This window comes from Caretta caretta, chromosome 11 (assembly GCF_965140235.1).
Source record: "Caretta caretta isolate rCarCar2 chromosome 11, rCarCar1.hap1, whole genome shotgun sequence".
NCBI classification, from domain to species: Eukaryota; Metazoa; Chordata; order Testudines; family Cheloniidae; genus Caretta; species Caretta caretta.
This window is the reverse complement of record NC_134216.1, coordinates 70907769-70927531: the sequence shown is the minus strand read 5'-3', so window position 1 is coordinate 70927531 and position 19763 is coordinate 70907769. Positions and strand designations below refer to the sequence as shown.

Genomic DNA, 19763 nt, shown 5'->3' with positions numbered 1-19763 from the left:
ATTTTTAGCCCCACAGCCCGAGCCCTGCGTGTCCAAGTCAGTTCACCTGGGCTCTGAGACTTGGTGCCACAAGTTTTTTATTCCAGTGTAACAATACATATGGTCTGGTTGTTTCTGGTGGCTTCTAAAAAACTAGAATACAGTAAGTGCCACTAGAGGGCTCAAAAACTATTTAAAGGGATATTCTATATAGTATGCTGAGTTCTTTTAAAAATCTAGACATAGGTGTCACAGTGAGAGAGTCTGGATGCTAAGCTCATTTCAAAATCTGACCAGGGGTCTAAATAAGATTTGAGATCTTTTGAAAATCTGGTCCCAGGTGCATAGAAATCTGATACTGCACCCTTTTGAAAATTTATCTCAGTGGAAACTGGCTGCAACCTAAACTATATAACCTAAACTATACAGCTTATGCTCAAATAAATTGGTTAGTGTCTAAGGTGCCACAAGTACTCCTTTTCTTTTTGCGAATACAGACTAACACGGCTGCTACTCTGAAACTATACAGAGACACCCTTGCCTTTCTGCGATACAGTACAATGCATACAATAAAATGTATGTACTGGTAATTAGAGAGACAAGCTGGGTGAGGTAACATCTTTTATTGGACCAACTTCTGTGGTGAAAGAGACAAACTTGCGAGCTACGCAGAGGTCTTCTTCAGGTCTGGTAATGTTATCGGTGTTCATACACTGAGTGGTTCGCAGCATTTCAAAATAAAATAGAACAGAGTAGCTGTTTTGGGTTATGAATTAGAAGAGAGATTAATTTGGATATCATACTTTTCTGATTGTAGCATTTTAAGATGTTACTGCCTCGCTGAAATACTTGTCTTGTGAACAACGGGCTGTTTTCAATTAAAGCACGGCTCTTCGTGTGTCTGTCAACATGGCAAAAAGAAAATCCACAAATCTAATTCTGAGAGTTCAATATGGAAAGGAACGAACAAAAAAAAAAGGGCTATTTTAAAAAAAAGTTTTGGTATTTATTAACCTCAAAACATCCTCGTTTTTCAGTGCCAAATTTTGCAAGTAATTAACCTTTCCCCAAAAAGGGTGATGCCACTGCAATGGATTCCTGTCTTTCATGAAGCTGCGAAGAGAGGAACTGAGAACAGGTCCCTTTATAACAATGGAAGATTCATTTTTCTATACAAATCATTCAGAAATAGGCCTGGGACTGCAGTGAAAACATTTGGAGCATGGTTCTTGGTTAGGCATGACTCATCCCGGAGCTACGGTAGTACAGGGGGAGTAATTTATTTAATATACAACAGTGCTAAGAGGGAGACCTCTCACACCTGCTTCTATGCAAGCTGCTGTCTGGGGACTGGCCACATACTTTCAGGGGAAATAGTAGAGTGTTGCTGAGGGACTTCCATGGAGCTGTACAGAGACAGCCCGATGCTGCAGCAGTGTTTTTTGGAATGCTTATTTGGATCTTCTAGATGTATAGTCTCCTGGCACCTTCACTAGAATAATTAGAACTGGGATTTATTTAACATTCAGTTGTTTAAAATGAGCTGATTATGTGCTGTTCTCCCCTTTTCAGCCTTCAGTTTAGGACTGTACAGGGACTTGAATAAGGAGCTTAAATAGCATTATAACTGTGTGGCCTAAAGGCTCCATTCAGCACTCCATTTTCACTCCTTACCCAGCCTTCCAATTCCTACTGCAGTGGGTTCCTTATCCAAAGGCCTTTGAAGACCATGGCAGGCTTGCCATTCACCTCAATTATTGTTTAGTATTTGTACTGAGGTAGTGCCTGTGAAGACCAATCACTGTGCCAGGTGCTGTACAAATCCAAAGCAAAAAGACAGTCCCAGCCCTGAGAGCTTAGAAATAAGTAGGATGCATATCTAGATCTGGCAGTGAGTGAGAAGAGTGCTGAATATGGCCCCAAAAGCTGGAGTTTATATTTCTAAAGGTGACTGGAAAACAGGAATTAAAAAAAGCTCACTTTTTCCACAATCTTCCCATCCCACTGCCTACTTTTTTGTTCATTTTTTTTGTTCAATTCAAAAAGTAAAAAGAGTTGAGTAGCTTTCTAGTTGGTTGAAAAATGGGAGGGTGAATAACAAATATTTAATCAATCCCTGGACTCTCCACCTCTTGTCTTTTCATGGTCATGTTTCAGACTTTCAGCTCTCCTTTTTCATGAACTTGTTTAAGTGGGAAAAGTGTCACCAGCTCTACACAATGCTCATTGTGGGCCAGAATTCCACTAGTAAGCACTGACTCACGTGACTTCAGTGGGGCTACTCACATGAGTAAGTGCTCACCTGCATGTGTGAGGGTGCCACAATTTAATTGCACATAATTAAATTCACACCTGTCTCACTGTAATATTTATCAAGGCCTGGTCTACACTTAAAACTTACATGTGTGTAGCTATGGTGATCAGGGGAGTGAAAACAACATACCCATTAGTGTGCGGACAAAACTCCCAGTGTTGAGTGCTTCTGTCAGCTTAGGTAATGTCGTTTGGGGAAGTGGTGTTCCTACACTGGCAGAAAAACTCCTTTTACACTAGGGGGCTACGCCAGTATGAACTCTGTAGTTTAGACATAGCTTTAGACACTTTGTTGGGTGGTTGGGGAGAGGAATGCAATCTTAACTGTGCTAGTAACATTTTCTTTATTACGGTTTTGATTCAGGAAAGCATGGGACTTAAGCACATGCTGAAGTGCTTTCCTGAATCGGGGCCAAACCGATTTCACATTATTTCTCTTCTCCTTTCTCTCTGCTGCTGCCAGGCCCCACAGGTCTTGAAAATGGGTACATGGAGGTCCTGCAAATCATCACACTCCAATCCTTCACCCAGCAGCTCACAGGAAGCAGCTGGGACTGGAGTCCATGAAGCCCAGCTCAGGCACAAGCCCTGCCCCTATCTTCTGATTGGGAGAGCTCCAAGGCCCCTGATTGGGCTGCAGCCCCTATTTAAGCCACAGCAGGAAACAGAATGTTGTCTGTACAACTGGGCTTCACCCTGCCATGGACGGCTGGTCTGGAATTTACGTGGTCCTGCCTTCTGATCTTGACCTGGTAGTATTCTGACTTGGGCTGGCTCTTGGTAATTGCACCCTGGTTCCTGCCCTCTGGTTTGTCTCTTGATTCTGATCTCCTGGCATTCCAGTGCAGCCTGGTTCCTGGTAATTGGCTGCTGAACACTGGACCATCAGCTCACCCGCCATGCTATCCCCTAGACCAGGCCACTCATGCCCTGGTCCTGACAGCTGCATATTTATTCATTGTAGCTTCTCGACTATTTATTGCAAGAAAAAAATCACTTTATTTAGTTACATGTTGCTGAGGAATTAAGAGTAGACTGTGCAGAACGATCCTGTATTGGCAAGAGGGGAGACATATGACCTAGTCTTTTCTGTCTCGCTTCTACAGTCCTAATTATATTCTAAATGGATTCTTTTTGTTTAGCATCTCCCCCTCTCCCTAGCCCTTCATGAGCTCTTGTCTATACTTTTAGATCTGTCAGTGTGGAATGTTACAAATAGTTGTTGAATGATATTATTAAATGTTAACGTGCTTGGCTGCATTGCACTAATGATGGGGCCTTGGGGATATGTAAATCAATTAATTGAGTGTAATTGATGTAGTAGCTGTTTGGAGGAGGCTATTGAGGAGCACCTGCAGACAAAGAGGGAGAAATTTGGAAGCAGTGAGGGATGGGGATATTGGAGAGCTGATGGAAGTCATGGGGTAGAGGTGTTCATTTGTAAAGGATTTGTATTCTACTCTCATAGGAATGTTGGGCCTGATTTGTCACTTTGAGAATCAGTCCCATTGTGTCCAGTGGTTTTGTCCTTAAAAAAATAAATATGTCACAGGCCTGATTCTTATTTACATGACGGCCCCTTTACATTACTCTGGAAGTGTAATGGAGCCTTAAAATGGGCAGAAATGTAATTTAAAGTTTCTCTACAGCTCATTGTATGAGAATCAGGCCCTACAAGGCAGATGCTACAGGTTGCATAGGAAGAAGCATTTCCTGATACCTCTTTCTGTCTGTCTTTCCTTCTGTCTGTCTGCAGTATTATTTTATATTCTTTTTTCTCTGCTATGCACACATTATCTGTAGAAGCCTGGGCACTATGGGGTGAATTTTCAATGTGCTGCACAGATGGTGCTCAGAGAAATTCTGTTTAATGGAATTTGTGCAAAGAACCTTCTATGCATTACTTTAAAATGTATGTGTAAAGGATGTCTAGACTACTCATTCATCACACTCAGCCTGTGAACTATTCTCTCCATTGCATCTGAGAGTCTAGCGTTTCTTTCTTTGGGACTACTCTCAGACTAATTCCGGTAGTAGGGTTGCCAGTTTTGGTTGGACATATTCCTGGAGGTTTCATCACATGACATAATCTTTAATTAAAGATTAATCTTTAATTCCTGGAAACTCCAAGACAATCCTGGAAGGTTGGCAACCCTCTCTATTAGGGGGAAAGCAATTGCAGAGGCTAGGCTGCACTAAGAGGTAGAGATCTCTTCCTGTGTGTGGCAGGGTCTACTACCACTTTAAGGGACAGTTTCCAGTTCACAAAAGCCTGGGTATAATCAAGGAGTCCTGCCTTACACTGGGGCAGGCTGCATAATGAATGTTGGGATGTTTAAGAGGCTAGGAGCTAAGCTGGTTGCTACAGGTTGCAGGCTCCAGGCCAGTAACCTGACCTAGGCCCTATAGACTTTGTCTTCTGACTAAGTTTAGTTGCTCTGAAGTAGGAAGGGCCTTATAAACTGGGTTAAGCATTTTCTCCCCTCAGCCTTATGCCTAAGGGAAAAGGGGAAAGCCTCCTAGAACATTAAGGAAGCTAGGAACTTGGTTTGGAGGCCTTTTTAAAGGGACATGTTTGTTTAGTGTGGTGTTGGCCTCTTCTTCTGAGCTCCTGTGCAAAAAGGAATTGAAATTCTAACTACCAAATTACATATTAATGGACAGATGGTCTCTTCCAGCTCATTAAAATGATTAATCTGTGGAAGTGTCATGTCCCCATCATATGTCACAGCCAGATCTGGTGGGGCACTGCACTTCCTGGCAGAGAGGGACCATGGGCCCCTCCACAGGTTTTGTATCATTCTGTAGCAGGAAGTGGCCTTTTAGCCTCCCAGTGGTGATAAACTAAGCAAGGCCCGAGAAGAGCCAATCTTCTGCTAAGTTGGGTAGTTATGTGCGAGGTGTGCCGCTCCCACACACCCCATCTTTTATGAACTGCTTGGCATTGCTGACACATTGGCTGCTAATTTAGTATATGTTAAATTTCAGGCAGTGGCATGGTCACTTGAGAAGAGATGGAGGCTTCAGCAGCTGCAGTGATTAACAGACGGTTATGATACAGTAGAGATGTGTTTCAGGAAATTCAGTGTCCATATGTTTACTAACTAACCCAACACGCATCCTCCAGATGCTGTTCCCTGAACTCCTTTTCAAGCATGTATGCAACGGGAAGGTGAGTCATACAGCGTAGGCAGGCCACTGCATCATCCTCTCTTACTGTGAAGAGGTGGCAAGTGGCTTTCTCTTTGAGGCTTACCTTCACCACTAACATCAGAGGCTCCTCAACCTCTCCCCCGCTCCCCCCAGTTTGGAATGTATGCCTAGCTATACATCAGGAACAGAGCATAGAATGTACAGTTTCCTTTGAGAGAATGAAACATGACCTGAAACTGACTGATCTTATATTTGGTGCCTAACAAAAAGCTTCTCAATAGCCACATCAAGCTAGGATAAGAACATACATATCTGTGCCCACTCAGCCCCAGGCTAATGGCCGTCTGCCTCTTCTGATCAGTCTTGGAAGGTTAGAAACAGAGTTCCTCTCCAGACTGGATGAGGTTTCCATTGACTGCACACAGCTGCCACCAATTCTCCCACCCAAAGCACACTGAAGAAGGCTGCTGCAGAGAAACAGCAGTTGCTCAAAGCTGAAGATGCATGCGCTCCCCAGTGGTCAGAGCAGGGACCGAAGCAGCAGCTTGATTGTTATTAGGCTTTTACTGCCACCCATGCATCTCTGAACCGCCGTCTCACCATGCATTGTGTTACAAAGCTCTGGCAATGGTCACCACGGCCTCTCACCTTCCTCTGTAAAAAAATAAGAATCTGCTCTCTAAGCAGGAGAGATGTGCTAATATACAAAGTGGAACCTTGGCTGGCCATAGACATCACCACCTTCTGGATTTGACCCTCCAAGACTGGCTTGAGGCCACCGTGCCCATGTTTTCCTCGGGAGGCTATGACCCTGGTGGGGAGTTCTTGGGTAGCCAGCTAAGGCAGCTTTGTGGCTGCTTTGCACTTCCAGCGCAGCCTAGAGCAGAGTGGAGGCCCCTATCTGACTTTTTGTGTTTTATCTAATTTTCTTCCAGAGGTAAAATGTGGGCAATGATGACATACAGATGAGCCTGTGGAAGAAGGAAAATAATCTGTATAAACACTGATCCATGATAACATTGTAATGTTTTCTACAGGCTGGAATTCATCTAGAAAAGCAACTCTTCTGAAGCAGCAGCCCTCCCTCCCCATTGCCAAATATCCATTTGTACAGTTTCATAGCTGGCTCAGTTCTGCAGATTCTATTACACTTATAATAAGGCCGATTAGCTCTGATTTGTTTAAGTTATAGTCTGGCTGCTTTCAGCTCATGCAGACACAACACTATTGCTCTGCACAAGAGAATGTGCTGTGGTCACACCAGTCTGCTCAGCAGAGGAGGAGCCATGTTTTATTGCTATTGATATGTAGCAGATGGGATGGAAGTACCAGGCCCAAGTCTGAAAAAGCAAGCAGAGCCAAGGTAAAAGGGCTGTGCTTATGTGAAACTGCCAGTGCAATGGAGCTTGGGACTGGAGCTCCAGCCCTGTCCTGATCTGGGGCCATGCGGATTTGCTCCATCCCCCATCTCATGTCTGCATTCCCAATATTTGTGAGCGACACCTCCACATTTTCATCAAATTCTCCTGTGGATTACTCTCTTGCAACTCACATCCAGATTCCACATGGAGGTGCAGGGACCTACTGCTTTGCTCTTTGGAGCAGCAGAAAAGCTTCAGTACTTTGTCCTAATAGCACCTGTTTAAACCACTTCAGGATTTGGGCTTTTCAAATCAGCAAGCAGTTCAGAGCCCAAATCTATACTCTTCAGCTGCTCACTGTAACCTTCTGCAGTAAAGAGTTGTCTTTCTGTAGCATGAAAGATGTAATTATACTATCACAGAGTTGCCTCCAGAAAACTGCAAACCATGCCTCCCTCACTGGACTCAGAAACTGTGTTATTTTCTCTATTTTATTCCTCTAAAACTTTCAATACTACTGTTTTTCAGTCTGAGGTCTTTTCTCTGTTCCAAAGAGAGGCCAAGGCAAATAAACCAAAGTACATACACTGTCCATTGGTCCGATTCTCCTCATTCTGGAAGTATAATAGGTGAGTACAGTGGGGTGGAAGTAGGCCTAGATTTCGTTGAAAGCCCATGGAATTCTTTTTCTTTTCATTTTTAATTTTTTTAAAGAGGTGGTTATTAGAAAAAAGTAGGCAATTAAACCTCAAAAAACTACATTAAAGAAATACTAAAGGTCTCACGAAAGCCCACCAAGCCAGGAAATTTCAAGTTAAGTTTGAAACCCTATTCTCTACTCCACTTTAGTGAGGTTAATTGTTGCAGGGTTCAAACAACGGGTGATCTTACATGCAATATGGACTGCAATACCTAGCCATAAATGTCAAATTGATCCCTGGAACAAGCTGCTGTTTACAATGGGCTCATACCAGAGTTGACTTTGATCCAATACGTTGAATTAGGATGGAGTTTCAACCTTAATTCTGAATTTCCTGACTCTTGTGGATTTAAGTCAGACCTTTAATGCTAGTTGAATGTCATTTTTTCTTGTGGTTGGATATAATAATTTAGCTCTGTGGAATAATTTGGGATACAGTTTTTATGAAAGGTACTTGGCACAATAAGGCAAAATATGTCAGTGGGGTCAGAAGAGTAGCAGGATCAGGCCTGAAAAACAAATCCTAAGATAAATGTTAAGAACTCAGCACAAATTTATAGAAATTTCCTTAGCTTCAAAGAGCCCTCTTCTGCCCAAGCGCCATTGCACTGGAGAAATTCCTTCACTTGTTGCTTAATGACCTGTTCATATTTGTACTTCAGCAGAACCAGGGAGATTGGCTTTCGGGTACTGGATTAGCCATTGCCATGCGTGAAGCTGCGCTGCTGCTGTTCAAGATCCCTTTTTTACTGGTCTCTGTGTTTCAGTCACGTAGTTCAGTGTATTCTATGGTAACTGCACACAAGTGCACTATCCAAGTGGTTGTTGCTGCATGTATTGTAGTGACAAATTGTTAATAAGAGTATTAATTACAAAATTAAATAATAATAATCAAAATAATAATCAAAAAATAATTAAATGATCATGATGACTATTAAATATTGCAGTACCACCCATGCAGCTAGATGCTCTACATACATATAGTAAATGATACTCTCTGTCCCAAAAAGCTTCCATGTCAATGAGCCATAATTTCCGCTGGCTAGGTTAATTTGAGATACAGTAACGCACAGAAACATGGGTTATGCCTGGGATCCCTGCCCTGCCAGGGCAAGTTGGATGAACTGCTCAGTGGCTCAGTTTACCAAGCTGTAAAACGGGCATATCAGCATTCCATTCACCTTTGGAGAGCACTCTGAGACCATTGGGTAAAAGGGCAAGAGGCCATTTTTGAAGAGAAAATAAAAATGACTTCTTTTCTCATTTGCTGCTGTTTTTATGAAACTGGTAAAACTGTCCCACATAATAGTACAGCACTCATTATTATTATTATTATTTATTTGTATTCGTGCAGGCAATGAAAAACAGTCTTGGTTTAGGAAAAAACATTTCCACAAGAATCTGAGTTTCAGAATGTTTTCCTTTTTTATGAGGAATTAAACCTAACAGTTTTCAGCTCTTTTTACTGAAAAAAAGAAAAGAAAATGCCCATGAAAAATTAAAACAAAAATCAATTTTTAAAAAATTTGATTTTGAAATCTCTGTGACAATATTTACCATTTTCTGACCAGCTGTAATGTGTTACATTGTATTAAAATCTTAAATGATAAACCCAAATATCACACTGTTTGAAGTGGGGAGAGAGACACTGTACCAAATTCAACCATGAGGTAGACCAGTGCAACCTGTAATGAAATTTCACCAGTTTACACCAGGACTAACTCTCACCCATTTTCTGGCCTGACTTCTTCAATTTATCCTAAGAATACACCTTCAAAACTGGCATGAACAATCCTATATTGGACAGATTTTGTCATGAAGGTCTGTTCTGATCATACATATGTTACTAATACCAGGGTCACTATCATTCTTGGACTTCTCGTGATACAAGGCCCAGTTCAACTCCCGTTGAGAGGGACTTGGCACTCAGGGGTTAATAGAAAGTTTGTGGAACCTTTTACTATCAAAGATCATCATCTTTCTAAGGGGTACTAACATAACTGACTGACACCAACTAGAACTTCAGTTTGCAAACACTTATGCACATGAATGACTTTATATATGTGAGGTCAGTGAGAATACTTACATGCATAAAGTTACTCGCATGCTGAAGTGTTTGAAGAATCAGGACATACAAGATATCCTTACATATAGAGATCCTACTTCCAGTTAAACAAAACACCAAGCACTGGACCTGCGTCTGTTCAAATTACCTTATATTTGTAACCAGCTGTGGCTGGCTGTTGACTGGAATCATGAATCTCCGTTCCCTCTGGCCCCTTCTCTTGTTATAGGAAGTGTTCATTTCCTTCCTAACTCAAGCATACCTAATGTGCCTAGTTGGTATGAGAAAGCTTCATAGGGTGCAATTGGAATTTAGCTGAGTGAAATCTGACCAAGATTGATTTTTCACAAATTGGATCACTAAATTCTGGCAAGGAAACGATCAATTTTCAGCAAGGAAAGGAGCAAATGACAAGGTAGTGACATAAGGCCTGCACTAAGCCATGTCAGTGAACGGGCCAGTAGATGTGGCAGCATTCTCCTCATTCAAAGTGATGAGAACACCTTCTGTTGTAATAGGTTCTAAAATTAGTAGTAGGCTAAAATTATTTGAAATGGATGCAATTAATTTTCAGTGGATCGTTTCTGAAAGCCAGTTAGGTTCATAATGATCCCATTGTTGGATTTGTTACTATGTATATTTAAGAAACATGAATCCCCATTCCTTGCTGCATTCTGTCTTGGCACCAAACCTTTGTGTAAGTATCAGATCTTTGGCAGCTACTCACTGACAGTGCTCTCCTCAGATTCTTATCTTCAATATTTCAGAACTCGATGGTGCTAACCAGGTCTCCTTAACCTTAATCTTATATATAAGATAGCCATCTTAAGTTAGAATGACTTCTTTAGAGACGGTCTCATACCTTAACTATGCTTAAAGTATTTGGCTTATTTACAGCCCAGGTGTGACGTGTACAAGACAAGCATTTTTTCAGATCAGGTTAAAACCACCTCAGTTGAAAGCAGCCATAATATAGGGCCAGAGCCTCAGCTGTTCTAAACTGGTGTAGCTCTTTTGACTTCAATGTTGTTACACCAGTTTACATCAGCTGAGGATCTGGGCCAAGACACTCTCTGCTATTTGATCACTCTGAGGCCTGGTCTACATGGCAGTGCAGTGGCTTAATTAAAGTTCTGATTTTTATACTGGTTTTGTTAAACTAGTGCAACTGTGTTTGGACGCTCTTAAATCACTTTAAGCCTGGCTTATAACAGTTTAGCTTGTGCTGGTAAAATTTACGGGCATAAGTTGTACCAAATATTCATTGATTCATAGATGTTAATGCCAGAAGGCACCATTCTGATCAGTTAGTCCGACCTCCTGCATAACTCAGGTCACAGACAAAACAAAGCGTGTCTTTTTGAAAGACAGCCAGCCTCAATTTAAAGGATTCATATGATGGAGAATCCAACTCATCTCTAGGTAAATTGTTCCAATGGTTAATTACCCTCACTGCTAAAAATGTGCACCTTATTTCTTGTCTGAATCTGTGTAGCTTTAGCTTTCAGCAACCGGATCTTGTTATGCTTTTATCTGCTAGATTAAAGAGCCATGTTCTATCAGACATCTCTTCCTTATGTAGGTACTTATAGCCCATGATCGAGTCTGCAGTCAAGGATATAACCAGTTTTAAATCAATATCTGAGTGTCCACACAGGGGTTTACTGTACCAGTTTAACTAAATCACTTTTTAAACCAGATTAAACTACTATGTGCAACTACGTCGTAGAGATAAGCCCTCAATGTGGGAAGATTGGTAGAATATGTTAACTGTCCATGATACACTAAAGAGGACTTCATTGCAAAACCAATCTGGCAAACCTTGGAACTACTTATTAGGATACTGAACAAACCCTGCTTTCTGAAGGAGGCCATTAGCATATCAACAGTACATTTAAATCTGGCATTCACATGGATAACGGGATTTCAGTGACCCATCTTGCTTCAATGCTTCATGAAGACTGAGTACTGCATAACATTAATGTATCTGAACGAAGTTATGAATAACATGGGAGCAGTTTTTGCAATCTGGTGCCTTTTCATGTATTAAAATTAAGAGAGGCATGTCATTTATTAGACTTATAAAACTAAGAGACACAGCTCTTAATTATTTGTTTTGCTTTAAACATTCCCATGTCCTTCTCATTAATTTATATTCCTGATGCCTTTGGCTACTTCAAAAAAGTCATATGTTAAAGTTAAAATGAAGCAAATCTCCATCAATGGCAGAAACGTGGTTTTGTGCTTCCAAATCTCTTTTTCAACACTTAATTCTTGAGTGCAGTTTTTAAAAAAGTAGCTATGGGCCTAGGCTATAAAATTAGGATCCAAATCCAGCTTTGAGACCCACAAAGTTCAAAAGTGTGAGATTCAGCAGTGAAAACATCACTCCCACTGGCCCTTTATGCCACTTCAAAGGGCCAGGGTGGTGTAAAGGGGTCCTAAAAGCTTTGAATCTGGCCAGGGGAGGATTCACCAGGGTCAGGCAGTGTGGAAACAGCCACTGGGCTGCCTTCTGAGGACCCCTTAAAAGCCCTGATATAGGAGATGTTCCAGGAGTGGGACTAGGAGCAGGAGGTGCGTGCTTGGGCAGAGGTGCAGCACTGACTCTCATTTGCAGGGGTTTGGATCAAGCCCAGATTTGGATCTGATGGAGATCACAATCTTCACATTTTCCACAAATACTAGCAGTCTCCGCAGTGCAGTTCTAGCCTTGCACTTATTATCAGCTGATGTAACCAATGCTAGAATTTTCTTTCTTTCTTTCTTTCTTTCTTTCTTTCTTTCTTTCTTTCTTTCTTTCTTTCTTTCTTTCTTGAGCAGTGCTGGGGATGGGTGGGGGGGGAGGTACACATATCACTTACATCTCAATAAACTATTACCAAGAAATTTTTCTGGAGTCCTGAGTATTATCTTCAGTCAGTTCAGTTATACATTTTTGTATGTTCTTCTTCAGTTTCAATTTTTTTAGGGACGAATAGTCACTGAGAGCTTGATCCAGCCATATGCTGGCCCTGAGCCAGCAAAGCATTTAAACCCATGTTTCACTTTAATGGGACTAGGCCGGGGCTTAAAGCTAAGCACTTGTTTATGAGCTTTGCTGGATCAGGGCCAGAGTGCTCAGCACCTTGCAGAATGAAGCCCACACTGGGATCTGGTGGATACCACAGTCTTCCCGTTGTCCAGGAATATTAGCAGCTTCCAGCACTTCAGTTTCTAGCTCTGCGATTCTTATTAGTTGATGTAATCGATACTCCAGTGCTAGAGTCAATTTCCAATACAACACAGTTGTACATCTTGCAGCATGGTATACAAGATGTACAAGACCTCTCATGAGCCTGGCTAAATCAGCAGGTAGTGAGCCTGGCTAGCTCAGTGGGTAGAGCATCAGACTTTTAATCTGAGGGTCCAGGGTTCAAGTCCCTGGTCAGGCAATGAACTATTCCCCAAGATCTTAAAAGTCTATCTCTTTTTTTGGGGGGCGGGGGCAGGAAATAGCTCAGTGGTTTGAGCATTGGCCTGCTAAACCCAGGGTTGTCAGTTCAATCCTTGAGGGGGCCATTTAGGGATCTGGGGCAAAAATTGGGGGATTGGTCCTGCTTTGAGCAGGGGGTTGGACTAGATGACCTCCTGAGGTCCCTTCCAACTCTGATATTCTACGATTCTATTGATCATTGGGTGAATATGGACCTGGTGAAATCAATGAAATCTAGTCTGATCCCCTTCACCTGCAAATAACTGAGACCACCTCCTTCCAAAAACCTCAAAATACTCTCCCTCCTCACCAGGTGTGAACATCTGCCTGTCCTATTCTCCAGCACTTGTCAAGCAGTGGGGAATAGAACATCCTGTAGAAAAGGGGAAAATGCAAGATTTGATGGAGCAAATTTAATACTGTCCCATTCTTTTCCTGTAAGTAGATTTTTATGGGCATTTAGTAACATTCTTTCCCAGTCTTTTAGCTCTAGTTGCATCCCTAATTGATGTTGATCAGCGCTGGTAGAAAAAAAAAAGGGGGGGGGATTAGGAAAATTTTGACTTTTTTTGTCCATCAGTGTTCAAAATTTCAATCAGAAATTTCATCAGACATGTGAACTTTGAATTTTTTTCACTAGCCATATTGGCAGCAAGTGCCAGTAGAATTTTGAGATTATTTTAGGATTTAGCAGCTGATCCTGCACTATTAAAGTCAATTGGGAGTTTTGTCATTGACTTCATTGAGTGCAAAATCCCTTAATGACCTTTTGACCAAAGGTGACTGCATTTTATCAAAGTGGCCTGAAGAATCAGCTTTTTATTTTAATTTCATAGATGCTTAAGGCCAGAAGGCACCATTAAGTATGTAACCTGACATCCTGTATCTCACAGGCCATGGATTTATTATATGTTCCCTATTAGCAAAACTCAAGGCACACGCAGTAAATTAAAAAACAAATCCCAAATCTACACTTTTAATCACATTTGGGCTACTTGAGTAATCTCTTACTTCCCTACATAATCCTGTTTGTCACTGAACTACTCAAGGAATAAAGAACCAATCCGTCTGAGAATCTGGCCCAGTATAAAAGGATACATCTTCTCTCCAAGCAAAGTAAACCCCAACCTTTCCTCCCCTCTCTCCTCTGCCAGGCAAAAACCTTGCACAAGTGATGGGCATAAAAGCCAAATAAATCCATTAACGTATCTTCTGTGCACCATGTAATTTATTGCATCCAATGAATCTATGTAATAAAATCCATGAAGACAGTTGATTTAAGTCTTTCTCTAACAGTTGCTAGACAAAACAGCTTCATACATGAACCAGTTTCTCATTTTCCTTCTTGTATTCTGGTTATTCCTACTCTAGAATGACACCAAAATGGTAGAGACTGGAACTGGCCAAACAATTTCTAAACTTGAAAATTTGTCGATCAAAATTTGAAATATTGGAAAAAATGAATCTAAAATGACTATATAACTAAAACTAGTAAAGAGCAGGCAATGAGGTCTCTAGAGACAGGATTTTATACAGGCTGGGATAAGCATTCTCCAACCGTCCACCAACCAACACCTTTGCCCCCAAGTAAAACCAAACTTGCTTGGCAGTTTATAGAAGTTGTTAACTTGAAAAAAAAAATCTCTCTTTGCACTTTTTGCTTCCCACTAGACCCAGAAGTGGAAACACTGAAGTCCCAGAAGAGGCATTTTCCATGGTATTTCTGGGATACCCAGAGACAAAAGAACCAGAAATGTTTTAAGAAAACCTACTGGAAAATTTTCAGGCAAGTTTTGCCAAGTGAAGATGTTTGGATATTTCAGCTAAGCTTTGGATAAAACATCTGAAGTGAAATCCTGGCCTCACTGAAGTCAGTGGGAATTTTGCCATTGGTTTCAGTGGATCTGTGAATTCAATGATGGAATCTGATTCTTTTCATTTACACCAGTGTAAATCAGGAGTGACTCCACTGGTTTGCACTGGTGTAAAAATGATGTGAGGATTTAGCCCCTGGACTCCTCACCTAACAAGGGGTTTAGACTTGCAGTCCTTGCTCCGGCACAATTCCCATTCCCCTTGACTTCAGTGGTAGTTTTCCTGAAAAAGGAATATAGGATCAATCTTTAAACTTTTGAACTTTGTCCTCTACTAGAAACAATTTGAGTCTGAGTAAATGTTGATGCTTTTTAGATGAATGTCCAAACCAAATCCAGCAATCCTTATTCAGGCAAAATTCCCATTGGATCCAGCATAGTACTGGCTCGCATAGTGCAGTTCCAGTATGTGGCTTAGTGGTGCTGTGCACCTGCGTGGATAGAGAATCATAGAATCATAGAATATTAGGGTTGGAAGGGACCTCAGGAGGTCATCTAGTCCAACCCCCTGCTCAAAGCAGGGCCAATCCCCGACTAAATCATCCCAGCCAGGGCTTTGTCAAGCCTGACCTTAAAAACTTCTAAGGAAGGAGATTCTACCACCTCCCTAGGTAACGCATTCCAGTGTTTCACCACCCTCCTAGTGAAAAAGTTTTTCCTAATATCCAACCTAAACCTCCCCCACTGAAACTTGAGACCATTACTCCTCGTTTTGTCATCTGCTACCACTGAGAACGGTCTAGATCCATCCTCTTTGGAACCCCCTTTCAGCTAGTTGAAAGCAGCTATCAAATCCCCCCTCATTCTTCTCTTCCTCAGACTAAACAATCCCAGTTCCCTCAGCCTCTCCTCATAAGTCATGTGTTCCAGTCCCCTAATCATTTTTGATGCCCTCCGCTGGATGTTTTCCAATTTTTCCACATCCTTCTTGTAGTGTGGGGCCCAAAACTGGACACAGTACTCCAGATGAAGCCTCACCAATGTCAGATAGAGGGGAACGATCATGTCCCTCGATCTGCTGGCAATGCCCCTACATATACATCCCAAAATGCCATTGGCCTTCTTGGCAACAACGGCACACTGTTGACTCATATCCAGCTTCTTGTCCACTGTAATCCCTAGGTCCTTTTCTGCAGAACTGCTGCCGAGCCATTCGGTCCCTAGTCTGTAGCAGTGCATGGGATTTTTCCGTCCTAAGTGCAGGACTCTGCACTTGTCCTTGTTGAACCTCATCAGATTTCTTTTGGCCCAATCCTCTAATTTGTCTAGGGCCCTCTGTATCCTATCTCTACCCTCCAACGAATCTACCTCTCCTCCCAGTTCAGTGTCATCTGCAAACTTGCTGAGGGTGCAATCCACACCATCCTCCAGATCATTTATGAAGATATTGAACAAAACCGGTCCGAGGACTGACCCTTGGGGCACTCCACTTGATACTGGCTGCCAACTAGACATGGAGCCATTGATCACTACCCGTTGAGCCCGACAATCTAGCCAACTTTCTACCCACCTTATAGTCCATTCATCCAGCCCATACTTCTTTAACTTGCTGGCAAGAATACTGTGGGAGACCGTGTCAAAAGCTTTGCTAAAGTCAAGGAACAACACGTCCACTGCTTTCCCCTCATCCACAGAGCCAGTTATCTCATCATAGAAGGCAATTAGATTAATCAGGCATGACTTGCCCTTGGTGAATCCAAGTGAATCCTTGGTGAATCTTGCTGACTGTTCCTGATCACTTTCCTCTCCTCTAAGTGCTTCAGTGGATCTGTGAATTCAATGATGGAATCTGATTCTTTTCATTTACACCAGTGTAAATCAGGAGTCACTCCACTGAAGTCAGCTGGTTTGCACTGGTGTAAAAATGATGTGAGGAATTAGCCCCTGGACTCCTCACCTAACAAGGGGAGAAGTTCATGTGTGATCCCTTAGGCCCCTATTCTAGAAGAAACTGAGTGCCCTTTACTCCTGTTGTCTTCAATGGGAGTTGAGGGTGCTCAGCACCACTGGGTTTGGACCCTGTGTTAGCAACTGCAATTGATCTCATAAAATGAACTGGAACCACGTGGTTTAAGTGGGAGTTCCACATGCAGAAGGCTTGCAGGTCAGATGCAATATTTCTCTCCAACAGCAAAGTGATTTATTAAGGCTTTATATTTGCACGTCATGTACCTGTTCATTTATTCCACCCCTGCATTTTTCACTGTGTGACATATAAATTATATGCTGCAACAATAAAATAATAGAGTTACCACAAAAAGAAATAAAACTTATGCAGCTCTCCCATCTGATTATTAATTATTGTTATTATTATTATTATTATTATTATTATTATTATTATTTATTTGTTTGTGGTAGCACCCATAATGTGTAAGCCACTTTCTGGGCATACAAGAAGCAATGGTCCTTCCTCTGAACAGCCTAGACACGTGGATAGTTGTCAGGGAACTAACAAAAGGGATTTTCCAGACAAATCAACAGGAGTAACTTACAAGCAGCAGAGAAGAAGTGGATTTTTAAGAAATATTTAGTGGAGAAGGTAGGAGGCTTATGGATGAGCTCAGGGACATCCAATCACGTATAAGTGGCTGCACTTGTTTGCCTTTGTCTTGAACATGCAGGCAACAGGGGGTAGTGGCGGAGTGCATGGGATGGAGGCAATGCAAAACTTAACAAAGAGAGAGAAGTAGAGAGGAGAACAGATTTATACAGAGCCTTGAGGGAGGTGAATATGGGTGAAATCCCACCCTGTTGAAATCTTTGGGATTTTTGCCACTGAGTTGAAAGATGCCAGGGTTTCATTCCAGTAGGTTAACAAGGATGGGGAGCCAGTGGAGGGAGTCCAAGGGGAGAGAGACATCTTCAAATCTACGAACAAGGAATCTACTCACTTGTCTACATGACTACCATTTATAAACCACGCAGAGAAATGTAATAACCCCTTCCCCCCAAAGCCAACACTAGCTCATCACAATTTCCCCCTAGACTAAAATATGAAATGTTTCCTTTCCGGTCGCTGATCAGATCTATACACCAAACTGTACAAGACCGTGAAGTCCCATTGCACTGCTTTGGCAATGTGGCAAGCCTCAGGCCTTGTGGGAGAAGATGGGGGTAAGTGTTTTCATTTGCTGCAGTGTGATCTGCCATCTCTTTCCGCTAATTTAACATTGCTGTGATTTAAATGCTAGCTAAGGAAGAGACACCGACCATTAAATGAAAGCAGCTGGATTCAGACAGCAGACCTCGCCAGGGCACTAACTTATGTCTGTGTAGAGTGGCTGCCCCGGTGGAGCACACCTCTTTCTTTCTATGACTGCCTCTTTGGGTCTGCCAGAGCGAGTTCTGAGGAGTTCAGCTGGGTACCACCTGGGTCACAGCGTTCAGAAATGGAATCAGCATGGAAAAAGAGAAGCATCCACAGACTTATTAAAATGCATTCTTCTGGCATCCCACCTCACTTCTCAAGCTGACATCCAGCCCACATGCTGCAGAGTTGTGCTTCACTGACGTTCCTTCTCCACCTCCAGTTGCTTACACAGCTGGTCTAAGTGAACTCAGGAAAAACATACATTTCATACAACTATTATCCTGATCCATTTTGCCCACATTGTGTGAGATCAGCAGTTACAAACTGTACCTTAAATACCGGAAGAGCATAAGAGCTACCGATAGTTTGCAGTTAACATTTAAAAAATCTCTTTCACTGTTCCAGGTACCATAGAAAGCTCTAGTTCCATTCAGGAATTAATTCAGGGAAGTCCTATGGACTGTGTTAGGCCTTGTCTACACTACCAGGGGTAAATCGATCTAAGCTATGCAATTTGAGTTACGTTAGTAGTGTAACTCAAGTTGACGTACCTTAGATCTACTTACCATGGGGCCCACACTACGCTATGTTGACAGGAGATGCTCTCCTATCGACTCCCCTTACTCTTCTCATTCTGGTGGAGTACAGAAGTCAATGGCAGAGCGATCTGCAGTTGGTTTAGCGGGTCTTCACTAGATCCACTACATCAACCATTGATGGGTTGATCGCTGCACGTCGATATAAGTGTACACAAGCCCTTATATAGAAAATCAGACTGCATGATCACAGTGATGCCTTCTAGTGAAAACAAAGATTGTTTTATATATATAAAATGTTTCAATGCAGCAGGGAGGGAACTGTACAGAGTTAGTGTCCTGGGTTTGAGAAGGCTGTTACGTTTCTCGGTGTTGATTATAAATGGCAGCACTATAGCTGAGTGATATTGGCTTCATCTTCACTGTGAAAGGAGGTGTTTTTTTACATTGAATCATTAACGTGAGAGAGCTGATTTGCTGTAAAATTCTAAGGGAGACAAGGCACAGGTAGTTCTTGACTAGCTACATCAAGGTTAATTCCCATATCACCCACCAGGGTTCACCTTGACTAGTGTCACTGAGGTTAAAACAATTACCCCAAAACAACCCCCCAAAACTATATTGCCTTGTTCTCACTAGGGTTTCACACTGAAATAGCTATCTTGAGTTAGCTGTCTCAATGTAAAACCACACCATTTCTCAGTGAAGACAAAAGCCCTTGCTGAAGCAGACTACGTTTTCATGGAAAATTATGCCTGCCATTTTTGAGAGATGTGCCTATTGACAGGTCTCCTGCGATAGTAATATAGGCTGCAAGAAAAAAAGAACTTGAAACAGGTCCAGGTCATCCAGTCTCCCTTACCCAGTGGTGCAGCTCAGTAGATCACTGTATTGTCTTGCCTAGAATCATCATAGAGCAATAAAGAGAGACTTGTTTCCAAAGGTCATTAATAGTGGAGGAATGTTGCTATGTGTAGTTAAAGTTCTGAATGGCTTT

At 42.0% G+C, this 19763-nt stretch overlaps 1 non-coding gene across 1 annotated transcript; it reads left to right on the top strand.

Moving 5' to 3' along the window:
• Window positions 1-12932: 12932 nt before the first annotated feature.
• On the top strand, window positions 12933-13005 carry TRNAK-UUU (transfer RNA lysine (anticodon UUU)). The gene has a single exon. It is a non-coding gene; the product is annotated as a tRNA-Lys (tRNA).
• The last annotated feature ends 6758 nt before the right edge of the window (window positions 13006-19763 follow it).